This window comes from Nomascus leucogenys, chromosome 6 (genome assembly GCF_006542625.1).
Source record: "Nomascus leucogenys isolate Asia chromosome 6, Asia_NLE_v1, whole genome shotgun sequence".
Taxonomy (NCBI): domain Eukaryota; kingdom Metazoa; phylum Chordata; class Mammalia; order Primates; family Hylobatidae; genus Nomascus; species Nomascus leucogenys.
Genome location: NC_044386.1, coordinates 68,544,373 through 68,570,784, shown reverse-complemented (window position 1 = coordinate 68,570,784; position 26,412 = coordinate 68,544,373). Strand labels below are relative to the sequence as shown.

The following is a 26,412-nucleotide window of genomic DNA, read 5'->3' as shown; positions in this document are numbered from 1 at the left end:
CAATATCGACAACACACTTGGCCTTCAGACTTTATGAAGGATTCTGCTCATTCTTCTTAAAGGCAATCATTTAATTCATGGCAAATATTCTACTACGTTTTTTCCTCTGCTTCTGTGTAGTCCAGTGAAGTCCCTCAATGCTGCACAACTATCTGTATACAGAAACATCTTGGCTTCGAGTGACACAGATGCAATTACTTGAGGAAGTTGATAAGACAGTATAACCTTAACCTTGCTATAACTTAGCCCAACTATTTAATCTCAATGTGGAGAAAATGGATACCCAAGTAGATGAAGCGACTTTTTGGATTACACTAACAGTCACAGAATCCAGGCCTTTTGACTAATAATTTAATAATTTTGGCCAATAATTTGTGACTAGTAATCTACATTTTCCAATGCTCCTTGCTGCTTCCCAAGGGGCAGCATTTTTCTCCAGGACTCCCAAACACCGAGGTGGTACTTTGAAGCTGCACTGTACTACACATCTTCCATAGGAATAGATACACCAGAGAGAAAGTTCCAAGATGGAATTTCAGCTTTCACTCTAAATTTCCTGACTTTTGATGCTTTAAAACAGACCATGGGGGTACAATTTTAGAATGATCTGGTGAGAGACTCATTAACATTAATAGGAGTCAGGTGGTGGCATTCTCAAACAGGGCCTGAAATTCTCCAAGTTATAGCATCTTCTAGACCCATATATGCCTTTAACTTATCAGCATTAATAGAAGTGACAGATGTCTTTTGTAAAATGCTTTTCCTTAGTTATTTTTCACAGACATTTCTAAACAAGCATATTTATAAAATATAATTTTCACTTAAGGGATAATTATACATAAATCTATTTCTTTCTAATTAAAAAATAATTATACATAAATCCTGTTTCCTTGTAATGTCTACCTTGTCTCCCAGCCATCGCATTTCCAATGGGAAGGGTCCGACCTTATACAATACTTTAGAAGTATTTCAGGTGTCATGTAGGGAAACTAAACTCTATAGCCTCATCATTCAGACAGCAGACACCATTTAGAAATATTAGGAATTGCAAAGAAGCTAAATTTTTAAAATAAGGCTTCTTGCATTTTGTTTCATCAAGAACCTTAGTGAAATTTCAAAAGCAATGGGGTTTACAATCACAAGGCTCTGGATAACCATTTGGTGATAAATTGTAGGTATTCCAATTTGGAGGAAGCTCTTCTTTCCCAAACAACTCTGTCTTATCTTAACATTAGCACTAGTCTGACGGTGTATAATTTCTGAAAGGCATGGACTATGGCCTTTTTCTTTCAAACTCTGTATTCAAATGCTTAGCACTTGAGACTATAAACCTAGTGTTTATAAATCAGTAACTTGTTGCTTTAATAATTGGTGAGAATGTCCACAAAAGTGTGAATTTGTAGCAGGTTCATGAGCAAAGTGGTAACAGGCTGCATGTTTACTTTTTATTTTATTATTATTATTTTTGAGACGGAGTCTCGCTCTGTCGCCCAGGCTGGGGTGCAGTGGCGCGATCGCGGCTCAATGCAAGCTCTGCCTCCTGGGTTCACGCCATTCTCCTGCCTCAGCCTCTCGAGTAGCTGGGACTACAGGCACCTGCCACCATGCCCGGCTAATTTTTTGTATTTTTAGTAGAGACGGGGTTTCCCTGTGTTAGCCAGGATGGTCTTGATCTCCTGACCTCGTGATCCACCTGCCTCGGCCTCCCAAAGTGCTGGGATTACAGGTGAGAGCCATTGTGCCTGGCCTGCACGTTTATTTTTATTTCTTCTTTAAAGTAGTGTTCTTCAAAAGCAACTATCTCATTTTTTAATCTCATAGCATTTTAGTACTAGAAATTCAGCAAATCTAAAGAAAGAAAGCACCTCATGTTAATTTTTTTAATGGAAGAAAAAGTTCTCCAACTAGCTTCTTTGGGTTTCCCATAACTGCCTCTGATGATTATCTATGATATTTAAGGGCCAATACTTCATTCTTCAGACTTTAACTTGACCATATGTACATTGGATAAAATGAAACCTTACACTTGAAAACTATGGAGCTATACAAAACTTAAGAAATTACCTCGTATAAACTCCTCATGCTATAGTTTAAAAATGAGCTAAGTTAAACAATAATAGGAGATTGAATAGATAGTGGATTTTCCAATAACGGAATCATGTACTGGACTGTGTCCCCTTCCCCTCACCAGCCATAGCTACTAAGACCCAAGGACAGTCAATCTAATGCTTATAAAGTAGTCTAATACAATGGCCTAGGACAGTCAGATTGGTGGTGGTGGTGGTGGTAATGATGGTGATGAACATTCACTGAGTACTCAGAGTATGCCAGGTGCTATGCTACTAAATTCTTAGGTTCTACACTATGCATAACAGCGGAGCCGAAGCTTCCAAGTGCTCCATTACTTTCTAATTATTGACACTGGGTAAGTTGTTTAATGTGGCTAAGACTCAGTTTTCTCATCTATAAATGAAAGTAATGATAGAACCTACATTTGACAGCTGTAGTAATTAAAAGAGATGTTTGTAAGGTGCTCAGCCATAGCACCTGGCACGTTAGTTAAGTAAATATCAATTATGATAATGCTGCCACCATCACTATAATTCTTTGTAATCCAATGACATTTGCTTGTACAGCCTTTCCTGGGTTCCTGTGAAACTTCTCTGGGGAATTTCAGTGCCCTGTTTTTCCTTAGTAATACATGTATCCCTACAGTAAGCTCCCAAGGATTAAAACATACTTCCTAGACCCACATACCACAAAACGTGCTTGCAAAAAATATCACGGGAAAATGCTATGACAAAATTATAAATAAAAAATATAAAGCAGTGGCATGATGTGCCTAAAGTTATGTCAAAATGTATATCACACAAATTATATATATAGTTATCAAAATATTGTATCTATAAAAAAGCCAGAAGGTAACATACCAAAATATTATGGTTGCTATTTCTGCCTCTCTGGTTAAGAGGATTTTTGTTTCTCATTTGTTTTTAGTTGCTTTTTGAAGAAAGGGGCTCATTTAATATAATCAGAAAAAGAAACAACAGTTGCTGTTTGGAGGCAGCTGCAGAGCACTTCGAAAGCGAGTGACCTGCCTAAGGTCATACAAACAGTTTTGAGCAAAAAAGAAAGAAGCTATCCCCTGACTCCTGACTAGTTTTCACTATGCCACACTGTGATTCTTTATAGGTTCCTGCTGAAAACCTATAAAACTGTCATATTATAGAAGAGTGGAACAATAGAGAAATAAGTCATAACAGAAAAACAACCATTGTCATGGATAAGTTAAATTTCAGTGGACAGTCACCCACATTAAAGTCCTTTATTCACTCTTTATACTCACAGGCAACATGAAATTCTACAATCTCTATAAAGTAACCATTCTACGTATTTTTTACAAATTGTTCAGAAGGACATCCAATATTAAGAATAGTTTCCATCATATTATAAAGAGTAAAATTCAGATAAAAAGCTATTAGGCATGGTCAGAGATCTTAATGGCTTAAGACTGATTTTAACTAAAGAAAAACTAAGAGAAGAAAGAAGCCATACTTATACATGATTTACAATATACGGCATCATACCTTGACAAAGGAAATTTCTTATTCTTCTAGGTCTATTTACACTAAACCTCTGACATCTGTGTAGCTTAACACATTTGTTAAATAGCTGAAGCTCTCCCTCTAGAAAAATAATTCTTCAGATGTTTAGTCATAAAAATTAATAGACTACCAGAACGTCCTGTAAATAATCATGAAATAGCCATTGCTGTCCTTAAATCAATCTTCCTTTAAAACCCTAGCAAAGCCTAAATGTACTTAGGAAACTGAATTTACAGGGCCATAGAACCTGACAAAAGTCTAACTTCCCTAATATTAGCTATTGCTTACAACATCAAATTACTTTTTAACCCATTTTTATTTCATTTGGTCAAGGGTTTGTCACAGCTGGGGGTTTAAAACGGGTCCACTAGAAATGGTACCCAAGAATTACCATGATGGCTTCAAGAGCTCTGATGTTACCAAGTATCTAAGTGTGATGAAGGTCATAATCTGCCTCTTGGGTGATATTTGTAGGAACAGAAAATGCTGAGGGAACTGGGATTCCCAGAGAAGATGCTGTAGAAGATATTTTCCACATTAAAGAACATTTGATCTGTTCCACCAGTAGATGAACCATAAGCAGAAGCGATCATTATCAGAGCCAGTAAAAGGAAATAAAGAAATGAGGCTTGGTTTTTAAAGTGACCACACTGCTTCTAAGTCGAGGTGAAAGTGCTGACAGTGAATTTAACAGAATTCCAGGTGGAATCCTCCAGAGTCACCTTTCAATCGTTAACTGTCATCCTCAGAGAAAAAGCTTTTGTTGAAGAAAAATTTGTACAAACATTGAATAATCACATTGATATGGTAACAATTTAACAATACATTCAATAAGAATGAATGTTACAGTGGGTCACTTTTTCCCTGCTTTTTAACAAACCTTTGTATTTTCCCCAGATTTTACAAGTAATAAATCCTCATTGTACAACATTTGAGAAAGATATGAGTAAGAAAACAAAAGCAGTGCATAAGATTTTCTCTAAGCAATGGCCACTATTAATGTTGATTCATTTCATAAATGTATATATTTATAACCACACTCATTTGTGCTTTAGTTATATAGTTGAAATTATATTGAATGTAATGCCCTTTCTTGCTTTTTCATTTTTATCCCTTGCTTTTCATTTAACACAAAGATATAGGTATAGGTCAACTTTTAAATGAATACTTTTATAATTAATTTATATTTAAATTTATAATTATTAAAAATAATTGTTGAAAAATTAGCCTTTATTTCAAAGTGAGTATGGAACCTATTCAAACAAAACATGTTCTAGAAACTCATGAAAGCATTTCAAAATAATTTTTGACAGTTCTTCCTAAATGAGATCTTGTAGGAGAGAAGTGTTTATGAAGGATTATTAAAATATTACCAAATAGAATTAAGGCAGATTTTTATCTTTTGATTTAACTTGGAAATCATCCATTACTTCACCCTTTAGTCTTCCTATTTTTGTGCCTTAGAGAAATGTTTTACATGGCTACGAGTGCATTTTAAAATAGTGTCTAATACTGAAAAGTAAGTTGAGATTTCTTTATCCTGTGCTTAAACCTAATATATACTACTTATTCTGTATTTGAAAAATATAGTATAAAGAAAATATCCTTAATGCAAAAAATATTAAGGATCAGTATATTCTAGGAAGCAAATGTGAAGCCTCTGTGTATATCACAAGCCACACACACAGGCACGCATTCAGTAGGAAACAGATCTCCCTCAAAATCTTGAGAGGGTAAAATGTTCAAATATTAGGCAAATTGGAGAAGTGCCACCATCTCCTGTAAGCAGGAGCCTGAAGCTAATTGTACAAGTGGCACGAAGCTGATTTCAGAAAGTAAAAAAAAAAAAAAAAAGAGCTCATGAAACCAGAGGCTTGAAATGTTTTACTGGAGAAAAACCATAGCATTACCTCCTCCTGTGGGATGATAACAATGATTTATGAAGCTGAAGTCATTTCTTGTGATTGCACTTCAGGGAGATTGGTTTCACATGATCTGCGAAGGCAGGCAAGGCGAGCTGAAGAAGAACCCCACATGTTCAACTGAGGCTTAGCTCTGCCTCTTCAAGGGGATTCCAGAGCTCTGAGGAGGGGGAGGAAAACCTACTGCTTTCTGATCCATGCAACCCCCTTCCCCCAACCAACAAGCTCATTAGGTGGACACACGGCTCTCTTATTTTCTCTCTCCTTTTAAAAAGTATTACTACTACTGCTGTGTGGGAGTAGAAGCTTGTTGTAAATGCCCAGCAGGATAGTAGCAAAGCCAAGATTAATTCCCTATGGATTTATATGGGTCGTTCTCACCCACGATGACTTGTACCGTTTCAAAGGTGCTTATGCTGCTGTTTTTATGGCTGGTCACTAACTTTATTCTGGCATATGGTGGTTGGCGCCATGACATGGAGTGAACATTTTATACCTGAATTAAAGTGGATATTTGACAGTTTCTGTCAGAAAGTTCAGAGCAAAGAATTTGTGGGACAAGATTTATTGCATATTTTATATGGGACACATCTGTTTCTTTGCTAGCTTTGTTCCTTCCCTTAAACAAATTTAAAGACGTTTCCTAAAGAAATATAATGACTGATAAAAAAATTCCAAAGCAGAAGAAAAATATGGTCAAAAGTTGGGCATTTAGGATCTAACTTTAAAAAAAAGAAAGAAAAAAAACCACTTCTCATTTTGACGAGGAAAAATGACTCATAGTCATGTATAAAAGCTCAGTGAAACAATGCTGTTATTATTGGCAATTATTTTATGGTTAGTTTAATGCCATTTATATAATGAAATTAAAAATGTAAATGCATTACCTACCATTTTTTGCATACTTGAAACAGGACTGGAGAGAATAATCTGCCTTTGATGTATTTTTAAGATTTCACCACCTCAAATGTTGGACTGAATAGTAAGTCCAACTACATCAGTGTTAAACAAAATAATTACAGATATTTAAACATTTAAAACTGATATGCCTAAAGATAAACGCAGACAACTTCCAACCAAAATCCATCAATACAATGTGAAGGGTGTATATAAACTTCTCATCTAAAAACTCCCTCTATTGTAAAAAGTGAACTGTGTGAAGGGTGTATATAAACTTCTCAACTAAAAACTCCCTCTATTATAAAAAGTGAACTGAGTAACAGAGATTCATGATTACACAAAAAGCGGGCTCAATCTGAAACTTTGTGTTAACAGACCGGCTACTTTTTCTTTTAACTGCGAAGACAGAGGCTTTAATTCTATCATGAAACTGAAAATAAAACTTCCACTCTTAAATATTTTGAAAAATTAATCCTTAACTAATTTAGGTTATATGTATTCTCCTTATAAAAATATAAAACATTACAGATAAAGTCTCCCTGATAGCCCTCTGCATCACACCCTCTGTCTCCCCCAACACATATATACATAGTTATCTTCTACAACTCAAGTACTGTTATCATTTTGGGATGTATCCTTCCAGAACTTCTGAGTGTCCCTGTGCAAACATGCAAGGTTTCTCTAAGACAGACATAGAGAAGTAGATTTGTTAGCGTATCAGGTAGACAGTTTTAATTTATTTGAGACTGTCAAATAGTCCTCCACAATGATCGTATAATTTAATACTACTAAGGGCTGATAATTGTTGTTGTCAAACTTTTAAAATTTTGCAAATCACATAGATTTTGGTACAAACCCTTGGTTAAATATTTTGCAAATACATCTTCCCATGCTTTTGCTTGTCTATTAACTTTGTTTACAACGTTTATCATTTTTAAATTTAAATCTGAAACAGTCAAATTCATAAATACTCTTCATGTCTTTTGCTGCTTAAATCATTTGCAAAGAAGGTCTCGTCTACTCCCAAGGTAATAAAGAGGTCTTGTATTTTCTTTTAATACTGTTTATATTTTCAGTTTTGCTTTTGTCCTTTAGATTATTATTTGAAATTGTGTGAGGCAGTTTTTTTTTTGTTATTGTTGGAAATGGATAAACACAGTTCAAATAACAGATTTTCTAAGATATAATTTTCTAAGAGATAGTCACATTTTCTAAGAGATAATCAGAGTATCCAAATAATGGCAGATTGTCTTGTCCTCTCTCAGGTTTAAATGAGTCATTTCTTTTTCCTTTCAGCTGCCTGGGTAAAGTTGGTGCATTTGTGTTTATTTTGATTATGAATATATTTAGATTAATCCTCATATTTATTTTGTACTTTTCTTCACCAAGCTTGCTAGCTATTTACTTTTTCACCTTTTCCTAACTTTTGTTGGGTTCACCAAACTGTCTTTGCTTCATTTTTCCTTTACTTGTTTGAACATGATAAATTCTAACTTTTTGACTAATAAATATTTAAATCTTTTTTTTTTTTTTGAGATGGAGTCTTGCTCTGTCATCCAGGCTGGAGGGCAGTGGCACGATCTCGGCTCACTGCAACCTCTGCCTCCTAGGTTCAAGCAATTCTCTGCCCCAGCATCCCAAGTAGCTGGGACTACAGGTGCCCTCCACCATGCCCAGCTAATTTTTGTATTTTTAGTAGAGACGGGGTTTAACCATCTTGGCCAGGCTGTTCTTGAACTCCTGACCTCGTGATCCACCTGCCTCAGCCTCCCAAAGTGCTGGGATTACAGGCATGAGCCACCATGCCTGGCTAATACTTAAATCTTAACACCCATTATACCTGTGATTTTAAGGTTATCTACAGCTAATTATATCTCAATACCCCAACCTGGAACAATATAAGGGTGGCTTGCTTTTCTTTGCATTCTCCTCCTAAATTCTATGGTCACATCCAATGTCTCATCCCATTTTGATATCACCTGCAATTTTATTTCCACATTATCAAACACAAATGCTTTACATTTTATTAATAATGCTTTAACCATTATTTTATAAATGTCTTTGCTCATTATACCTTTTGCTACTCCACTTCTTCCTAGATTCATTTTCAACTTGAAGAAGTACAACTTCAAGAGAAGATCTATGAGACACCTGTAATCCCAGCACTTTGGGAGGCCAAGGCAGGTGAATCACCTGAGATCAGGAGTTTGAGACCAGCCTGGCCAACATGGTGAAACCCCGCCTCTACTAAAAATACAAAAGTTACCCAGGTGTGGTGGCACACACCTGTAATTGCAGCACTCAGGAAGCTGAGGCAGGAGAATTACTTGAACCCAGGAAGTGGAGGTTGCAGTGAGCCAAGATTGCACCACTGCACTCCAGGCCTGGGTGGCAGAGTGACAGTCTGTCTCAAATAAAAAAAAAAAAAAAAAAGATGATCTATGACTAGTAATCTTTCTAGGCTCTGCGTTTCTCAAAAGAATTTACCTTTCTCATCTACTGGATTCTTTTTTATGAAGGTGTCTGTATCTTATAGTTCTCTGAGATTATAAAACACACATGTTCTGAATATCTGTTCTGCCTACAAGCATGTTTTTTCATGTGTAAGTTCTCCTGTTTGTTGAGTTTCTTGGCTTTCCTCAGTTGTTGATTCTGGTCAAGGAACCAATCTTGCTAGTTGAGTCTCACCATTGGGTACAAGAGCAGGACAATATGCTGCAGCTACTCTATCTTGGGGAGAATAGAGGAGGGCGGAATGTTCCATGGGGCAGGGTACTCACTCATATCCTGAGACACCACTAACTACCCAAGGCACTGCCCTTTCTCTCCTACCCATGAGCCCATTCATGGTCTGTCTCAAAGACAGAGAGTTTCTACTGTTTTTTTTTTGTTGTTGTTGTTGTTTTTTAGACAGAGTCTTGCTCTATCGCCCAGGCTGGAGTGCAGTGGCTCGAACTCGGCTCACTGCAAGCTCCGCCTCCCGGGTTCACATCATTCTCCTGCCTCAGCCTCCTGAGTAGCTGGGACTACAGGTGCCCGCCACCATGCCCGGCTAATTTCTTTTTGTATTTTTAGTAGAGACGGGGTTTCACGGTGTTAGCCAGGATGGTCTCGATCTCCTGATCTCATGATCCACCCACCTCGGCCTCCCAAAGTGCTGGGATTACAGGTGTGAGCCATTGTGCCCAGCCGAGAGTTTCTACTGTTATTGCCTACACCAAGGTGTGCCCAGAGAGGTCATCTCTGCAGAATGAGAAAATTCTCACAAATGCTGTCATTCCAAGAAAACTGCTTAAATTTTAAAACTCAAAGTTTTAAGTTTCCTCTCACATACATTCTATGACAGTTCTTACATGTTTTGAGCATTTTTAAAGATTTTTAAACCCACAAAATGCCAAAGTAGCAATTTTACTATTATCATAAATAAGGACATAGTGGTATAATCATAACCATTTTTAAAACACCAATTTTAAAGGCACTATGTGGAAACAAAGCCCCTGAAACCTACTATCCCAACTCATGCTGGAGGTTTAGTCACACCCATGGTCCAAAATGCTTCGTGGGGAACTTTCATATTTGAAAAGTATTCTTCACAGAACAGGCTTCTCTGAACTTACAAGGCGGAAGGCATGGAGCCTGGAGCTGTAACATCCTACTGCAAAAATAGGGAAGACCACATTGGAACAGTGCGCCCCTGCCAAAAGCCATGTGCTCCCTTCTTTACAGTTCTATAAAATGGCATCTGTGACTAAATAAGATTTCATTGCAGTGCTGGAAGCCACACACAGTTGAAACATGGACTTAGGGATGGCAGCAATGCCACCAGCAACAGATAGTGTAATGTACCCCTGTGAGAGGGGAGAGGTGGGAAAGGAATTGTTAAAAATCCTTGGTCATGTTATTATTAATCATGTTATTTAATAACTGTGAGTGCTATTTAAAAAGCAACATGTCCCATTTCCTTCATACCATGAAAGCCAAGTCTGCCTGGACTGGGAGTGTGGAGCCCAACAGTGGTTTTCAGAGGCTCAGATTCTTACATGGTCCTCTTAGTGCGTGCTTCCCCCGGGGTGGACAGATATCCACACGAATTTGACAGATTACACATAGGTAATGCTCTAGAGTTTTTTGAACATTTTCAGAAACAGTATTTTTAAATTTTATTTGCAAGGAAAGAATGCTTATCAGTGGCAAGTCAGGTAGGGTCATGTTCAACATTGGTCAATTATCTCACCCATTCTGATCACTTGCTCTGTTCCCACCACTGGCTCTTCTTCTCCCTCTTAAATATATTCAGGCTCCAAGCCTCGCTCTCTAGACTCTTTTCCATCTTTTAAGAGACAAGGTCTCACTCTGTCACCTAGGCTGGAGCACAGTGGTGCAATCAAGGCTCACTGGAGCCTCCAATTCCTAGGCTCAAGTGATCCTCCCACCTCAGCCTCCTGAGTAGCTGGGACTACAGGTGTGAGCCACTGTGCCCAGCCCTCTGTTTTATAATTAGCTATAAATTCAGCTACTCTTGTTCTGCCGATGGATCTCTAATCTGTATCATCAACTCCAAACTACATTCTCCACATCAGATTTGCATTTCCCCTGCCCTGCTGAACATCCTGACATGAATAGCTGGCCAGGAATTCCAGTTATTCCCTGAGTTGTCCACCATAACACAAATTTGTTCCTTTCCTTGTCTTAGTCACCTCAGTAAATAGCATCGACATTCACTAAGATGATCAAAACCTGGGATTTGGCTCCTCCTTTTGTACAACTCCTATGTTTAAACCCAATTCCTGTCTTTTCTACTTCAAAAACATAGTCTTGAATTCATCCATACTTTTCCATCTCAATTTCCACCAGCCTGGTCCAAGATGCTCATTTTTCACCTGAGCTACTTCAATAACTTTCTTATCTACTCTTGCCTCTGTGCATTTATTTGTCTACACAGCAACCAGAATAATCTTTTAAAACATGAATGTAGTCAGGTTACTTTCATTTTACAAATTCTTTTAAGGCTTCCTGTAGAATAAAATCCAAATTCCGTCTCATGATCTTCAGGGCCCTGCCTAGGTGGTTTGCCCTAGTTCCAGTTGTATTCGCCCATCTTAATCTCTCAGTATGCCAAGCTCTCAGCTGCCTCAGGGCTGCCAATCATGGTGTTCTTTCTGCGTACGATGTGTTTTTCTCCTATGCTTCCTATAACTGGCTCCTTCCCAGACTTAAATGTCATCACTGTTCTACTCTCCCTACTCTTTTAGAGTAGGCTTCTTAATACCAGCCCTCTTCAGCCAAACCTGAACTTTCCACAATTTGTAATTATACAATGGGTTACTTATTTGCTCTTTTGTCTCTTGCGCTTGCTAATTAGAAGTTTATCTGTCCTGTTCATGACTATATAAACTATGCCTGGCACAGTACCTGACACACTGCAGACTCTCAAAAATGGGCTGAATAAATTTTCTCTACTATCCTTTTCATTGCCATTCCCCTATTACATAGTTGTCTGTTTAGGATTGGCTCTCCTGACTACGTTGTGAGATCTTTAAGCCGGGAGACCGTCTCTTGTCTTTGCTCGGCACAGTATCTGACACACTGTGGGCCTATTCATAAAGAATGAATGGTTAACATTAGGTACTCAGTAACCTTTTTCCCAAATTGTATTAGACCTGACATATAAAATCAGCGTGGGAGATGTTGTTTAGAATAAGTAGTTTTGAGAGGTCAAACAACAATGACATTGCTAGTAATAACAGCACATTTTGGATAAGGTCTGTTTGGATAACAAAACTCGAATGATGGAAATAGTACTTAGAAATCACTCAAAGTGAGACTCAAGGGAGCTGACCCTCCCTCTGGATGTGTCAAAATCTATCACTGACTTAGCAGTGGGGTCCCTAGAGTGTCTCTCAGAATAGCGCTTCCCACACATGTCAAGAGGGCCTAACGGCTGCTTCCTTCACAAGGGTGGTGGGGAGACACATGAGGTCAAGTGTTCCACAGCCCATAGAGAAGCAGCTCTCCAAGGAGAGTGGAAGACTCCCCAGGGCCCAGCTTAGCGCAGCCTGAGAGGCTACAGGCCAACAGAGAAGGTGTTGAAAGACACTGAGATCAAATTCCCTGGGGGAAAAACGCTGCCCTGAGATTTAAGAAAAAAGAGGAAACAAGCCAAAAGGGTATGTTCAGAAACTGATGGAAAGAGTTAATGTCATCAGATCAAACCAAAGGAAATTAAGGGAAGATTCAGTGAAAAGAGGGCAAAAACAGAATCAAAGGATCCCGGGGAAGTGCAGACCAATTTAATGAGAAACCAGGAAAGTAGTGGGAAAAACAAGGGAGTCTCTCTTCATCTATGTTTAACCCAGACTTCTTGCCATCTAATGCTAATGCTTTGCTCCATTCTTAAGTCATACCCACCTAGGAGTTTGCTTTGGAGTTTGTATGTAGGAACAAAGAGAGACCCACCTTCTATTAGAACACTACGTGATCCCACACTATCATTAAAATATTCCAGGCGGCTTCCAGATAGCATCTTAGCTGTGAAAATGCTATTCTTTTATGTCCTTCCCAGTTTTCCTAGTGCTGGCTCTTTCCAAAGCTACTCATTCTTATCTCCTTCCTAGTGCTTTTCCTAGTAGTTTTGTTTATCTACTTTCTAGATAAACAAGCTGAGAAAACACACACATTTGCCTACAACTGATTCATTCATCGTGTTCTGAAACTAAGTAGAACTACAAGAGAATCAGAGGAGGGGATTCAGGGATGGCAAGTCCTCAGGCCTGTTGCCACGTCTCCATTAGGCTCTGCATATGCGTTTATTTTTATAGCTCCCTTTCATGAATAGATTGTGTGAGACAGAAGTCTTACTTCCAAGGTTCACTTTACTGAGTGGCCTCCAGTCACTCTTTCCAAGAAGAAAGATGGAAAATTATGGTCCAAGCAGCTTTATCATCCATCTAGGAACCAAGGAGAATGCTGGACCTCAGCCACTCACCAGCTTAAACTGTCATTTATGAGCAACAAAATGATTGTCTTTGGGTCTCGGCAGCATTATCTTGAGCAGAGTTTGTGGCTGTAAGGCCCAGCTAATCACATTTGTCTAATTTTACATTCCCATCACTTTCACAAATGCATTATTACCTACTATTCATTTAAATAAAACAAAGAATGATCAAGGAATCTTGTCGCTCTAGATGAAAATCATAACACATAAGAAAATAGCATTAGTTTTCATGTTTGTACCACTTTCTAACAAAAGAGTTATAATCATTTCACATTATTGTCTTGTTCATCTTTTTAATGACCCAATGAAGAAAGGACATACAGGCCAGGAGTGGTGGCTCACGCCTGTAATCCCAGCACTATGGGAGGCCAAGGCAGGTGGATCATCAGGTCAGGAGATTGAGACCATCCTGGCTAACATCCGTCTCTACTAAAAATACAAAAAGAAATTAGCCGGGCATGGTGGCGGGCGCCTGTAGTCCCAGCTGCTCGGGAGGCTGAGGCAGGAGAATGGCGTGAGTCCAGGAGGCGGAGCTTGCAGTGAGCGGAGATTGCGCCACTGCACTCCAGCCTGGGCGACAGAGCAAGACTCTGCCTAAAAAAAAAAAAAAAAAAAAAAAAAAGGACATACAGATTGTTGCCTCTCCTTTACAGCAGAGGTCCAGAATGATGTGATTAACTTAAGAACAGGAAGTGAAAGAGGTATGGATAAAGAAAAACATGGTTTATTCACACAACTGAATAACGTATAAAGGTTAAAAGTAATTAGACCCAGGCTGGGTGTGGTGGCTCATGCCTGTAATCCCAGCACTTTGGAAGGCCAAGGCAGGCAGATCACTTGAGGTTGGGAGTTTGAAACCAGCCTGACCAACATGGTGAAATACAAAAATTAGCCAGCGTGGTAGCAGGCACCTGTAATCCCAGCTACCTGGGAGGCTGAAGCAGGAGAATCGTTTGAACCCAGGAGGTGGAGGCTGCACTGAGCCAAGACTGCACCACTGCATTCCAGCCTGGGCAACAGAGCGAGACTCTGTCTCAAAAAGAGACAAAATAATTAGATCCATATGTATCAACATGAATAGATATTAAAAATTAGGATGCAGAATGGTAAGCCCAATATGGTTCATCCTTTCTGTAGTGTAGAATGTCAGAATTTCTTCTTAATTTGGTAAATTTTGATCACTCCAAGTTGTACAAAGGGAAATTCCATTTTCCACATTAATGGAGCTAATTGAAATGTGATTTTGTAATTCTTTATCATTTAGCATGTTTTTTTTTTTCTCACTGGGTTTTTGTAACAGTGAATAGACTCTAGCTTGGCTGTAAGAGCTAACAATTTGGATAATAGTACTGCTTTGCATCTACTGCATTCTGCAGAGGATGATTCAAAAAAGAGGCTACTCATCTCCCCTGAGGATGAAAGATAAACACTTGCTGTTAAAATATTGTCACGACTCAGACAAAAGAAGGGATTTAGCCCTACCACTTGGCTCATGTTCCCTCTTAACCAAATCATATTTTTTTAGTAACCTAATAAAATTACTGGGAATAGAAAGCATACATTCCGACTACTAGAAATATTGATACAACAAAGGAACATGTTAGTAGTTTCAACGTCTTTTACTTAAGCATTTCAGAATTCCTCCCAGTGAACAGAGAGATCGGTAGGTAAAATATAGTATTTGCTGGTGGATGACCTAAGACAAAACTCTTTATCTGCTGGCACCTATGTACATTTGCTACACATTGAATGTTTTGTCATCCCCTAGAGGAAAGACACTGGTGGATGGCAAGAATGTCAGTATTTACTTACTTGGAGCAAGAGCAGGTCATCTGGTCACAGACTCAAAAGGCAATGTGTAAAAACTCAGAAATTGGATAGCAAAACTCTAGTCCAAATAAAGCAAAATTTCCTTCTCTGCTTTCTCAAGGTCTACTCTAGTTAATATTGATGTAACTAGGCCTGGCGCGGTGGCTCACGCCTGTAATCCCAGCACTTTGGGAGGCCGAGGCGGGCAGATCATGAGGTCAGGAGATCGAGACCATCCTGGCTAACACGGTGAAACCCCTTCTCTACTAAAAGTACAAAAAATTAGCCGGGCGCGGTGGCGGGCACCTGTAGTCCCAGCTACTCGGGAGCTGAGGCAGGAGAATGGCGTGAACCCCGGGAGGCGGAGCCTGCAGTGAGACGAGATCGTGCCACTGCACTCGAGCCTGGGCGACAGCAAGACTCTGTCTCAAAAAAAAAAAAAATATTGATGTAACTAGACAAAAACCCAATAACAAAAATTTGTCACGCAATATCTAATCTAAGATGGCACAACAATTTATGAGACCAAGCTATTCTTCCTACTAAGTTAAAAACATGCACTCCGGCAAAAGTTCTGTCAACCTTACAGCTCTTTAGATGCACGCAACCAGGAGGACTAGACAAGCCATCTTCTACTTCCAGCTGCTAGTGTTTCTAGCTGGTGAATAACACAGGCCCCCAGGAGAGGGGGGTGAAAGACAGTTCTCAAAGATTGAAAAATTTCCTCCAACTTACATTAAAATTAATATTAAGGGCTCTATATGTGGCTGCTGGAGTAGAACGGTGGGAATCAAATCAAGAGCCCATGGCTTCCTTTGAGGCCAGTTTCCTAAAATTGGTTCTCTGTGCCTCTGTTGCATGAGCTGAAAGCATATGGATGCAATCACATTCCAAGATACCTTATTTGGTGTTGGTATGGATGGGGCATATTGTCTTAGTTTACAAAAGCAATAAGGATTTTCTGACTCCTACCAATCCATGTAAATCACTCTTTAATCTGTTTAAAGGGTAAGATTCGTGAGTGAGGAAAATAGTTACAACTATTTTGTTACCAGCATATATAACCATGTTCTATATCTAGACAGAACTCTCCAAGGTGTGAGACCTCAGTAGTGGGAAGGGAGACAAGATTTAGACAAATACCCACACAGAAATAAGGGGGGACACATTTCTCCCACGTGGCAGAGTTAGGAGGTACTGAATCCAAATTTTGTCCTTATGTAGAGACCTTATGCTGGTTGAGAAAGCAAAATAACTAAATAGGGATTACTTATATCTGCAACTCATTTTAATGTCTTCTTTATTTTTAAAAGCAAATGGACTAGTGAAGGGAAATTCACTTCTCTGAATTGTAAATACAGGATCATCCCACATTCAGGCTATCCAAAATTTGGGGGATCTGGAAGGCCAAAGACCAAAAATAAAGTAAAAAAATAGTAAATGAAGTTATTGGATATGAACTAACAAATGACAGGAGATTAAAATCTTCTAATTCTTGTGTCTGGCCATATAACTGAGTGCCACTGACCATTAGATAAAGAAAGATTTTTAAAAATAATCACCCCTATTGTAAGGGATAGTCACTCCTGACTCATTGTCTTCTATTCTTCATTAGTTTGATTGTTTTTCCCTCCAGATCACATTTTTTGGAGTTGTTCTTTTGGTGAGATAGTGGTTGAAATAGTTTAGTTTTCCTTTTTAACTCCTGTTTTCACCTCTAGATGAATTTCCTTTTATGAAGGAATTTCATTCCATTTATGATCTAAATGAGGAGGAACTCCTTTAAATTCTTTCTTTTTTTGGACAGCTTCAACCTATATTTCACTGAGTACCAGTGCATGGTAAGCAAAGAGGATACTATAAATAAAGTGAGTGAAATAGACATCTTCCCTCTCGTATCAGCTAAATAATTTCTCAAATATTTAAAAATTTAGAAAAGTGCCACAGAGGTAACAGAAAGAGGGGCAGTTACATCATTAAGAGTAGAAACCTAATTTTTCCACGAGTATGTGTAAGAAAAGCCCTCCCTGTGTGAGGAGACGTCGTCCTATGAACTCACATATGAAGAAAGGTGGGGGTAGGAGCAGCGAGGGCCCCGGGGAGTGTTCAAGTAGTGCAAATAACATCTGAAGACCGGATGAAGTGTAACCTTTCAGATCTAGAGGGCAGGATCCAAGCCACCAAGAAGTCTAGTGGTTCGTATCCTCTAAATACCCCTCACCACTATAATCTCCTGCCACTTACTCAACCACTCTAGTCCAAGGCACCAAATCCCCATGCTGGATTCTTAACCTGTCCTGATTGAGGTCCTCCTTTAAATCACATAGATCTAGCCCATCTGAGTTCAATTTCCTCCTTTGTAAATTGGAGATAATAATAGTGCTTTCCTCCAGGGTTGTTTTTTCAATGAGAAATGAGATATTACTTAGTATCGAACTTGGCTGAGAGTATTAAATAAATGTTAGCTAACATTATTTTTGCTTTTTTTTTTTTTGAGACAGGGTCTCACTGTGTCACCCAGGCTGGAGTGCAGTGGTGTGATCTCGGCTACTACAACCTCCACCTCCTGGATTCAAGTGATTCTCCTGCCTCAGCCTCCCAAGTAGCTGGGAATGCAGGTACCCGGCTAATACTGTTGCTAATAATATAACGCACATATCATGGAAGCTTGGGAAGTTTTTATAAAACAGGTGGGGCTTGATGGCAGTTTTGAAGGGTATTTGTTGCTTGCCTAGAACACGGGAAGTGGAGCTGGCAGTCCAAGCTCAAGGAGCCCCAGGAGCCAGGGCTTGCAGAGGCTGCAGGGGAGGAAAGTGTGTGTTGGGTGGGGAGGCTGGTATTGCATAGGTCCAGGGAGACAATCATGAGACTCCCTAGACCACAGGAAGAATCTTTTGTGGGAATAGTAAGCTCGGACAAGTAGACTAGAGACTATGAAGATAACCTCTCAGAGACTGACACAAATAATCCACTCATGCAAATAATCTCAAAGAATGCAGCCTTTTTTTTTTTTTTCCTAACTTTTGATTCTTGAGGATGAAGAATGTGGGTGGGGATGCTTGTTCCCAGTGTCAGTAAGTAAAATCTCTTGGTGGGGAAGTATTTTGAATATTTGCAAGGAAAGTTCAATGCTCTCAAAGTGGAGGTAAAAACTGGCACTAGGGATTTCTGTGTACCTGCCCAGAAATACAGGGCTTTAATCTACAGCCAGTGTGAACTTCTTTAACTCTTTAAAACATCATCATTTCTGAGGAACTTCAGACTCTGTTCCATAGGTCAGCACCAGACCAACAATATAGAGTTCCTGCGACCACTTATGATTTGAAACACAAACTCAGGCTTCGAATGTTTTAAAAACATCCGTATAACTATGGGTTGTTTAAAAATAGCTATACCCCAAAGAGTTTATTTCCAACATCTGACATGAATGCATTTTGCAGCGATTTGTTATGCAAATAATGGTAGCAGAGAAGACATGAAAAAACACTGACCCTTCTCAAAGCCCAATGGATTTAATGCTTTTGTTAATTCTGAATTCCAAGTCTAGAGGTTGTTTGTCTGTGGTGTATAAAATAAAATACTATATGCCTGCCTCAACTTTTCTTCTGATAAAGCTGTAATTTGCAAAGGAGCTATTGTTTCTCTATGGCTTCCCTAATTTTTCTTCACAGACAACTGTGCTTCAGTGTGGAGAGGGGTTTCAGTTTATTGGCTGTTGAGATGATGCTGTGAGTATTTTCAAATCAGAGGGGGCTGGGCGCGGTGGCTCACGCCTGTAATCCCAGCACTTTGGGAGGCCGAGGCGGGCAGATCACGAGGTCAGGAAATCAAGATCATCTTGGCCAATATGGTGAAACCTCGTCTCTACTAAAATACAAAAAATTGGCCAGACGTGGTGGTGAGTGCCTGTAATCTCAGCTACTTGGGAGACTGAGGCAGGGGAATCGCTTGAACCCAGGAGGTGGAGGTTGCAGTGAGTCGAGATCGCGCCACTGCACTCCAGCCAGCAGAAGGAAGAGCTTTTTGAGATGGAGACTCAGGTAGTGCTTGGAATTGCCGATAATTCAAGGCCTGATGATACGGGGGTTATTTGCTGAAGCTTCTATTTCAACTCTCCTTTATGACCCCGGGTTACCTAAATATGTCGCTTTCTAATTTTTTTTTTTTTTTTTTTTTTGTGAGAGGTGGGAGGTAGGGCAGACATCAGTCTTAGATTTGTCAATGGGAGAAAAGCAAGGGACAGACTTTTTTGCCGCCATTTTTTCCTTCTTCTAAAGTGTTAGCTCCTTTTTCCCACTTTACAACTCCTCCTCTCTCCCCTCCTCCTCTGCTCTGCTCTTCTCTACTGCCACCATTCCCAGCAGTTGTTTATTAAAGGCCCACTGCATGATAGCTTTCTAATTTCTTCTGTCTCTAATGGTCATATTTTAGGATGTCATTCCTCTACTGACTGCTACCACTTCTAGAGAAATCCTAACCTGTAATTCTTTTCTTAGAGGATAAGTAGAAAATACGTAATGGGGGGTGGGGGGAAATGGTTTTGATCTTCAATTAGTGTAACTGATAGGGAGGAAAGGGCTTGGGTTAAGGGAATGTCTTATGAAGCAGCAGCTGTTTTATAAGGGACTCATCTGGAGAAGTGGGGTGTATCCTCTTTTGATAAGGGAGAAGACCTACAGAAAGCCAACTAGCATCAAAACAGCCCCAGGATCCAAGCACAGAGGAAGTGAGCCTTCTGACCCCCATCATCTAATAAGTCCCCGAAATTAGTCCATACAGGAGATGAGCAACATCCCAGGGAGCAGTCACTCACTCAAGTCCCTGGCCCAAAAGTGTAATGGACTTTGTTTTATGGTTTAATGGACTTTTGGCTAAGTTAAAAGGCACTTCTCTGAAACCTGATGAGATATCCAAGCATCTTTTTTCTGAAGGTCTCCGTTGAAAATACCACTTATGAGTAACTTCTGTAAAGAAAACCTATATGAAAATACCAGAGATGAACCAGCTGCTTTTTTTTCCCTGAACTCTTAGCAAATGATCTAAGGGTTTAAACATATTAAAGGCCACAATTTCAACTTCTGGAATCAATAGGGCAAAGGAATGTGGGCATATTCATTTAAATATGAATTTGCTGACTCCATTCTTACTCTCTTGGGTTCCTCCATAAGCCCAGACCTTACGCTAAAAGGCAGCTACTTCTCACACTGCTGCAGGATTTTGAGAACCATCGCCTTTTGTCATCTTCACCCTGATCCTTCTCATCTTTTTTTCTGATTCTCAGAACCTGCTGGCATTTATTTCCAATTCAGTTCTGTTTCCTTTCACCAACTCGGGTTAGTTGAGGCTGGACCCTAGCATGCCTGTTTTGTCATACTCTGATGAAAAGCAAATTAAATTCTTGTATGGTAAACTCTTTTCTTAAACTTCTGTCTGGTTCTTCAGAAAAAAATTAAAAATTATATTTCTGTTAACATCAACCAAAATATTGAATCCATCTCAGGATCCTACATCCCTTGACCAACAAGCTGATAAAGCTGCCTAACTCATCTTAGTCAACCTCTTCCTCTCACATGGTGTGTGGAACAGAACTTGGTCTCCCTTGGGCTTCAATAGTAGCAAATTGAGGAAGTAAGACCTTAATTACATATAAATATGTTTCCACCCTATGTTAGCTCTGTTCACTTGCCCTTTCACATTTCAAGCTGCCTCAAGGAGGAAAAAATCAGACAGATAGAACACAAACAAAAGACAGAAAACAGGAGCCCAAGGGCTAAATCAAGACTATTAATAGTTCCTCCAAACAAAGAAACCGACTGCCATCATCCAAGCTCTGTTCATCTAGTTCTTCCTTTCTCCAAATGTGGCTGAAACTCATCTCCCTTTTAGCCCTCTCTTACTCCCATTGTTATTATTTTCAGCCATTTTTCCCCGAGAAAAGGCAGCAGCATCAAGTGAGAAAATAAAGTAATCTAGGTAGCACCTTTCTCTGAACAAATACTTTTCCATCTTTTTCTTATTTCCACTGATCTTGAAAACAGAATCACTGTTTAAAGGGGAGAAGCCCTAATTCCCTCTAATCACCTTGGTTAATTTTAGAATGGGTGCTTCATACTCACCACAGAGAGAAATCTAAGGCTTTTATTCATTTAAACCCTTCAAAATGATAACATTATGATATCAAAAACTTAAAAGTTTTGCCATTCCCAAACTGCCATGCAGTTGGCTTTGTGGCTTTGGATACTCTCAGAGGGAAGGCATCACCTTTGTTAGAGTTTGTGAATTTAAATTAGCTTGGGTTTGTTTGAAGCAGAGCAACATCAGAAAATCCAGTCCCTTTCTTCCTAAAAGCACAAGGCTGCTAGTGAGCAGGCCCATGAGGAAGAGCTGGAGGAGAGGGCAGGGCACAGGGATGTCACCCAGCCTGGCTGGGATACGTGTCAGGCCTGACCACGTAATCACAGATACTCATGAACGAGGGAAAGCAGACTATTCAGATAAAAGGAAAACTGATTTTAAATAAGAGGTACTCCTTATTCTGTTTATTATTTCTTCTAAGTCGTGGCTCTAAAAAAATAAACTTAGAATTATTTTCCTTTTCCAAACTGAAATATCTTTTTCTTCCTGGCTTAGACCACCAACCAGGTTTCTGCCACTGGAAGCCGAGAAAATACTGGATATCCTTTGAGGAAGCCTGATCAGATGCCCTATTATCCAAATTTCCAAACCAAAGATGCTTGGAGATGAAGACACATTTTTCTGGTGTGTGTTCTAAGTTGCAACCTCAAAAACTTGGCAGTTTTCTCACCATGGACTGTGATTTCCATGATGTGATGGTTTGGGAGGGTTTGTTTTCAAATAGATGTTATGGGTGATTCCAAGGGAATTCTATTTCAATCCCCGAGCTGACAACTTTTCCTTAAGTGTAACTTTGGTGTTCAGATGACCTTGGGACACAGACAAGGAAGATTCCCAGTGGTAAATGTCTGTGTGGTACAAAATGGGAAGGCAGAAAGTGAAGCTTGTAAAGTCATGAAAATAAGAAAGAAAGAGCTTTTCATGCATTATCTTTCACACTGTTCTTCTTTTTCTGTTTTTATTTTATTTTATTATTATTATTTTTTTTTTGAGACAGGTTCTCACTCTGTTACCCAGGCTGGAGTGCAGTGGCATGATCATGGCTCGCTGCAGCCTCAATCTTCTGGGCTCAAGTGTTCCTCCCACCTCAGCCTCTCTGTACCTGGGACTATAGGTGCATGCTATCATGGCCCAGCCAGTTTTAAAAAATTTTTTGTAGGATGTGGCCTCCTTATGTTGCCCAGGCTCGTCTTGAACTCCTGGCCTCAAGTGATCCTCCCACTTTAGCCTCCCAAAGTCCTGAGATTACAGGTGTGAGCCACTGTACTCACACCTGGGATTACAAGGCTGCTCGCTAGCAGCCTTGTGCTTTTAGGAAGAAAGGGACTAGATTTTCTGATGTTGCTCTGCTTCCAAACAAACCCAAACTAATTCAAATTCACAAACTCTAAAAGGTGATGCCTTCCCTCTGAGAGTGTCCAAAGCCACAAAGCCAACTGCATGGCGGTTTGGGAATGGCAAAACTTTTAAAAGCTTTTGGTATCATAATTTACTTTTATTTAGGAGGATAGTACAGTTCACATTTTCTCCTTTTTCACAGGTTCTATTTAGTGTCATTTACAGTAATAGTAATTCATATTCTAACTTAGCTTTACCTCGGCAACTCTTTCTCCCCTTACTTTTAGTCTCAGTACTACAAATGCCTGCATGCTTTCGCCCCAGAACCGAGGCCTTCATATTTCTCTCCCTAAGCTGTATATGTCTTACAAACTTGTAAAATGAATGTAAATGAATGTAAAACTTTCCCCTTGTTTGGTGAAGAACAAGAGGATACACCCATTGCTTGAGCATACATCTCCCTCAGTCTCTCTCTCTCTTTTTTTTAGAATGCAAAGTATTTTATTTTTAAACTTTAAAATCTGAAAACAAGCTAGCCTATGTTAAATAACATAGTTTCCAAAGCTGAACGTGCTCACTTGGAGCCCAGTTTTCTGCTTCAAACACAAACACAACTTCCTGACACTCCTAGATGGGAACACTACTGTTTGATGATCTGTGATTAGATGAACTGATCAATCTCAGTGGGTAACATCCCTTTATTTTTTTCCTTGGTAAGGGTTTAAAAATCCTAAAATAGATGCATTTTTTTTTTTTTTAAGTTTTACACTGACAATTTCATTCCAAATGTCTCCTGGGAGACACAGACCATGTACAGGAATCCATTTTCATCCTTCTCACTCTGCTACACCTCTGAGATCAGTGTGGAAATGCTCACCATGCTGTGTCTGTTCACCACCAGGAGGAAGGCTTGATTAGCACTGAGCTGGAAGCGCTTTCTAATGATCTTGATGAGCTCACTCAGGTTGATGTGGTCCGGTACAAGGAACATTGCTTTATCCAGGACGGGAAGCTGCTTCTCACCCTTGTATCATTCTGTTACCACCGGGATTTTGGGTGGATGCTGCTCTTGGAGAAGTCGGACTTCTACTCTTTGTTCGAAGGTGTGGTGTGGCCTGAAGGTCTTCTCTGATGTCATGGTGCAGGGATCTGGGTGGTGGTGGCGACACAAGGGTTCTGGTGGCTCCTGGGGGTGGCGGTGGCAGTGAATCTAACTCTGGCGACAGTGACTTCTCTTGTCTCCCTCAGTCTCTTTATTAGATGCTTGATCCATCAGAAAGTCTCAAGGTTCTATGCACCTCAGCAACCCCAGTGATAAGGCAAGGGGTTCATGGACTGATTCCTGAAGCCCTCTTGTGTTTAGAGATTGGGAAGATGAAGAACCAGCTTAGGAGATAGAGGAATGCCCATGAAGTAGAGAGAAGACAAAAGAGGGTTAGGGCCTAAAGCAAGAAGGAGTTTTCAATCCATCATTTGATCAGCTATATCTAATGCTCCTGAAAAGCGGAGTAAGATTTTGTGTCAGATATATAGGGTCTTTTAGACTAGAATAGTGTCTGATTCTTCTTTTTTTCCTCAGAGTCTCACATACAGTAGATAAATTATAAATGCTGAATGAACAACTGAAAAAGAATAGTAGTGATTGGTCAAAGAGAATGGGATGTGCTCTCTGTTAATTCCTTGCCCATCAACAGATGCCCATCCTAGGGCAAAATAGGAGAAAGACTATCATTTCCACAGTCCTCATGCTGAAAGGATCCCAAGTGCTATTGCCTCATTTATGTAGCATGATCCAAAGACACTTCCAGTCTGAAGAACTTCCAAGGTTTTAGGAAGCTAAGGTGGAGGGCTCAGGGAGGAATGAAGGCAAGAGGGAAAGGGACGAACAACCACAATAAAAGGCGGGCACGTTCACAACGATGCTGGGCAAAGACAGCGATTCCTGAATGTGAAGGAATCTGGAGAGCAAGTCACAAGAAACCAAAAACATAAGGGGGTGGAGGAGATGCTGAGAGAAAACAGAAAGCTATGAAAGAAGGCAGAGGCTCAAACCGAGGTAAGAGAGAAAAAATTAAAAGCAGAAGGGGAGAATGAAAAAAAAATCGGGAGAGGTGATGCCAACGTATGGCAAAAGAGCAAAGGAAACACAGGGCCATTGCCTGATGCTGAGAACAGTCTGGGGACTGAGCAACTGGTGCCCGATTTCTGTGCATCTCAAGAGGAGACAAATGGCAGATTGAGGGGACCCTCTTGGCATTCTGGATCCAAGAGGAAAACATACCAGGCGCAGTGAAAATGCTCAAGTAAACACAAACAGCAGCACCCGTGGGGTTACGAGTGACTTGACTGCAGGCTCTGTCCTCTCCTGGCCTCCAGCCTGTGTGTACAACACACATGCCCACTTAAAGGGGGAGGGCAAAAATCTCCTGCAACTGGGTGACCTCTGTTGTCAGCATTTGGGTAATTAAGGAAAGATATTACCCTACAGATCTCTATGCCTTGGTCCTACTTCCTGCTCGTTAAAAAATGGTTTACTGAGAAAAAAATCAAGGCAACAGAATCCAAATTATTATTTTTTCTCCCAAATGAGCTGAATGACAGTGGCTGTTGCCAGAACACTTGAACAATAGGATTGTGACACGAAGACTGAAATCTAAACAACATGAAGAAATCTCGAGAGCCAAGCAGTCCCCATTATCTCATGCTTGCACGACCATAGTCCAAAAGATGAGTGATGAGTCTCCATTTGTGCAAGCACAGCAGCAGTCCAAGGCCCTGACACAGCCACTAATTGCCCATCTGCTTGTTTACACAGCCCAGAGATGGTGACTGGACAAACAGCTCATTTCCCTTGAAATGGGACCAAACTGGGAGGAGCCTGTCACATGGGACAGAGGAGGACTAGGAAGAGCTCTCATGGGAAAGTGCCCCCAGATCAAAGCCAAGGACCAGCAAGCCAAGCAAAAATGGGTTCCAGCGGCTGGCTTCTCACAGGCAGCTTCAGGTCTACCGCTTTCTGCACCCTGCCCACCCACTCCCAGCAGAACTGGAACCCCTCTCCCTGAGGACAGGACATTTTGAGCCATTCACATAAAAGTCTCAACCAGGGAGCGTCAGCACCAACCCAACCTTCAGGCCTTGGCAGCAAGGACAATTGTGTTCAGGTGAACTTCTAGCCCTTTCGGACTTCACTGGATGCTTGGCATTTGCTACACTAGTTCCAATTTTAGTGTTCTGCTTGTCTCGTAGACTGAACTGTAAACAACTTGAGCACAAGGGACCTGAAGCCCCTGGATTCCACAGCAGGGCACTTTACACGTGAAGAGCCATTAGCCAGTAAATGCTTATGGTTGTTAATGATGATAAGCTACTCCAAACATAGTTTATTTATTTGCCTACATCAGAAGCTTGGCTTCTTGAGACAAGAGACTCAGACTTCTCATTTATACTCTTGGCAGGCTGTGGAAATCAATAATGGCTCGCACCCATCAGTGTCCTGGAAGTAGGATTGACAGAGAAGATTCTCTTGAGAACCGATTTCTCCTCAAAATAAGATTAGGCTTAAAAAAAAAAAAATCAACCTCCCTACTGCTTAGCTGACAGGTATGGTGCTAATGGCAGCAACTCAGTCATGAAGTGGGAAACAACAGTGTAAAAAATCCTTGTTAATTTGCTTATAATTATCCAGAACTAACTACAGGTACACTGA

The 26,412-nt window shown here is 40.1% G+C and overlaps 1 protein-coding gene and 1 pseudogene across 2 annotated transcripts in view; both read right to left on the bottom strand.

Annotated features, from left to right (window-relative positions):
• FMN1 (formin 1) overlaps positions 1–26,412 on the bottom strand; it is a 429,632-nt gene that overhangs the window by 49,977 nt on the left and 353,243 nt on the right. The gene's annotated exons all lie outside the window — the stretch shown is intronic.
• Positions 23,467–23,992, bottom strand: LOC100599502 (annotated as a pseudogene).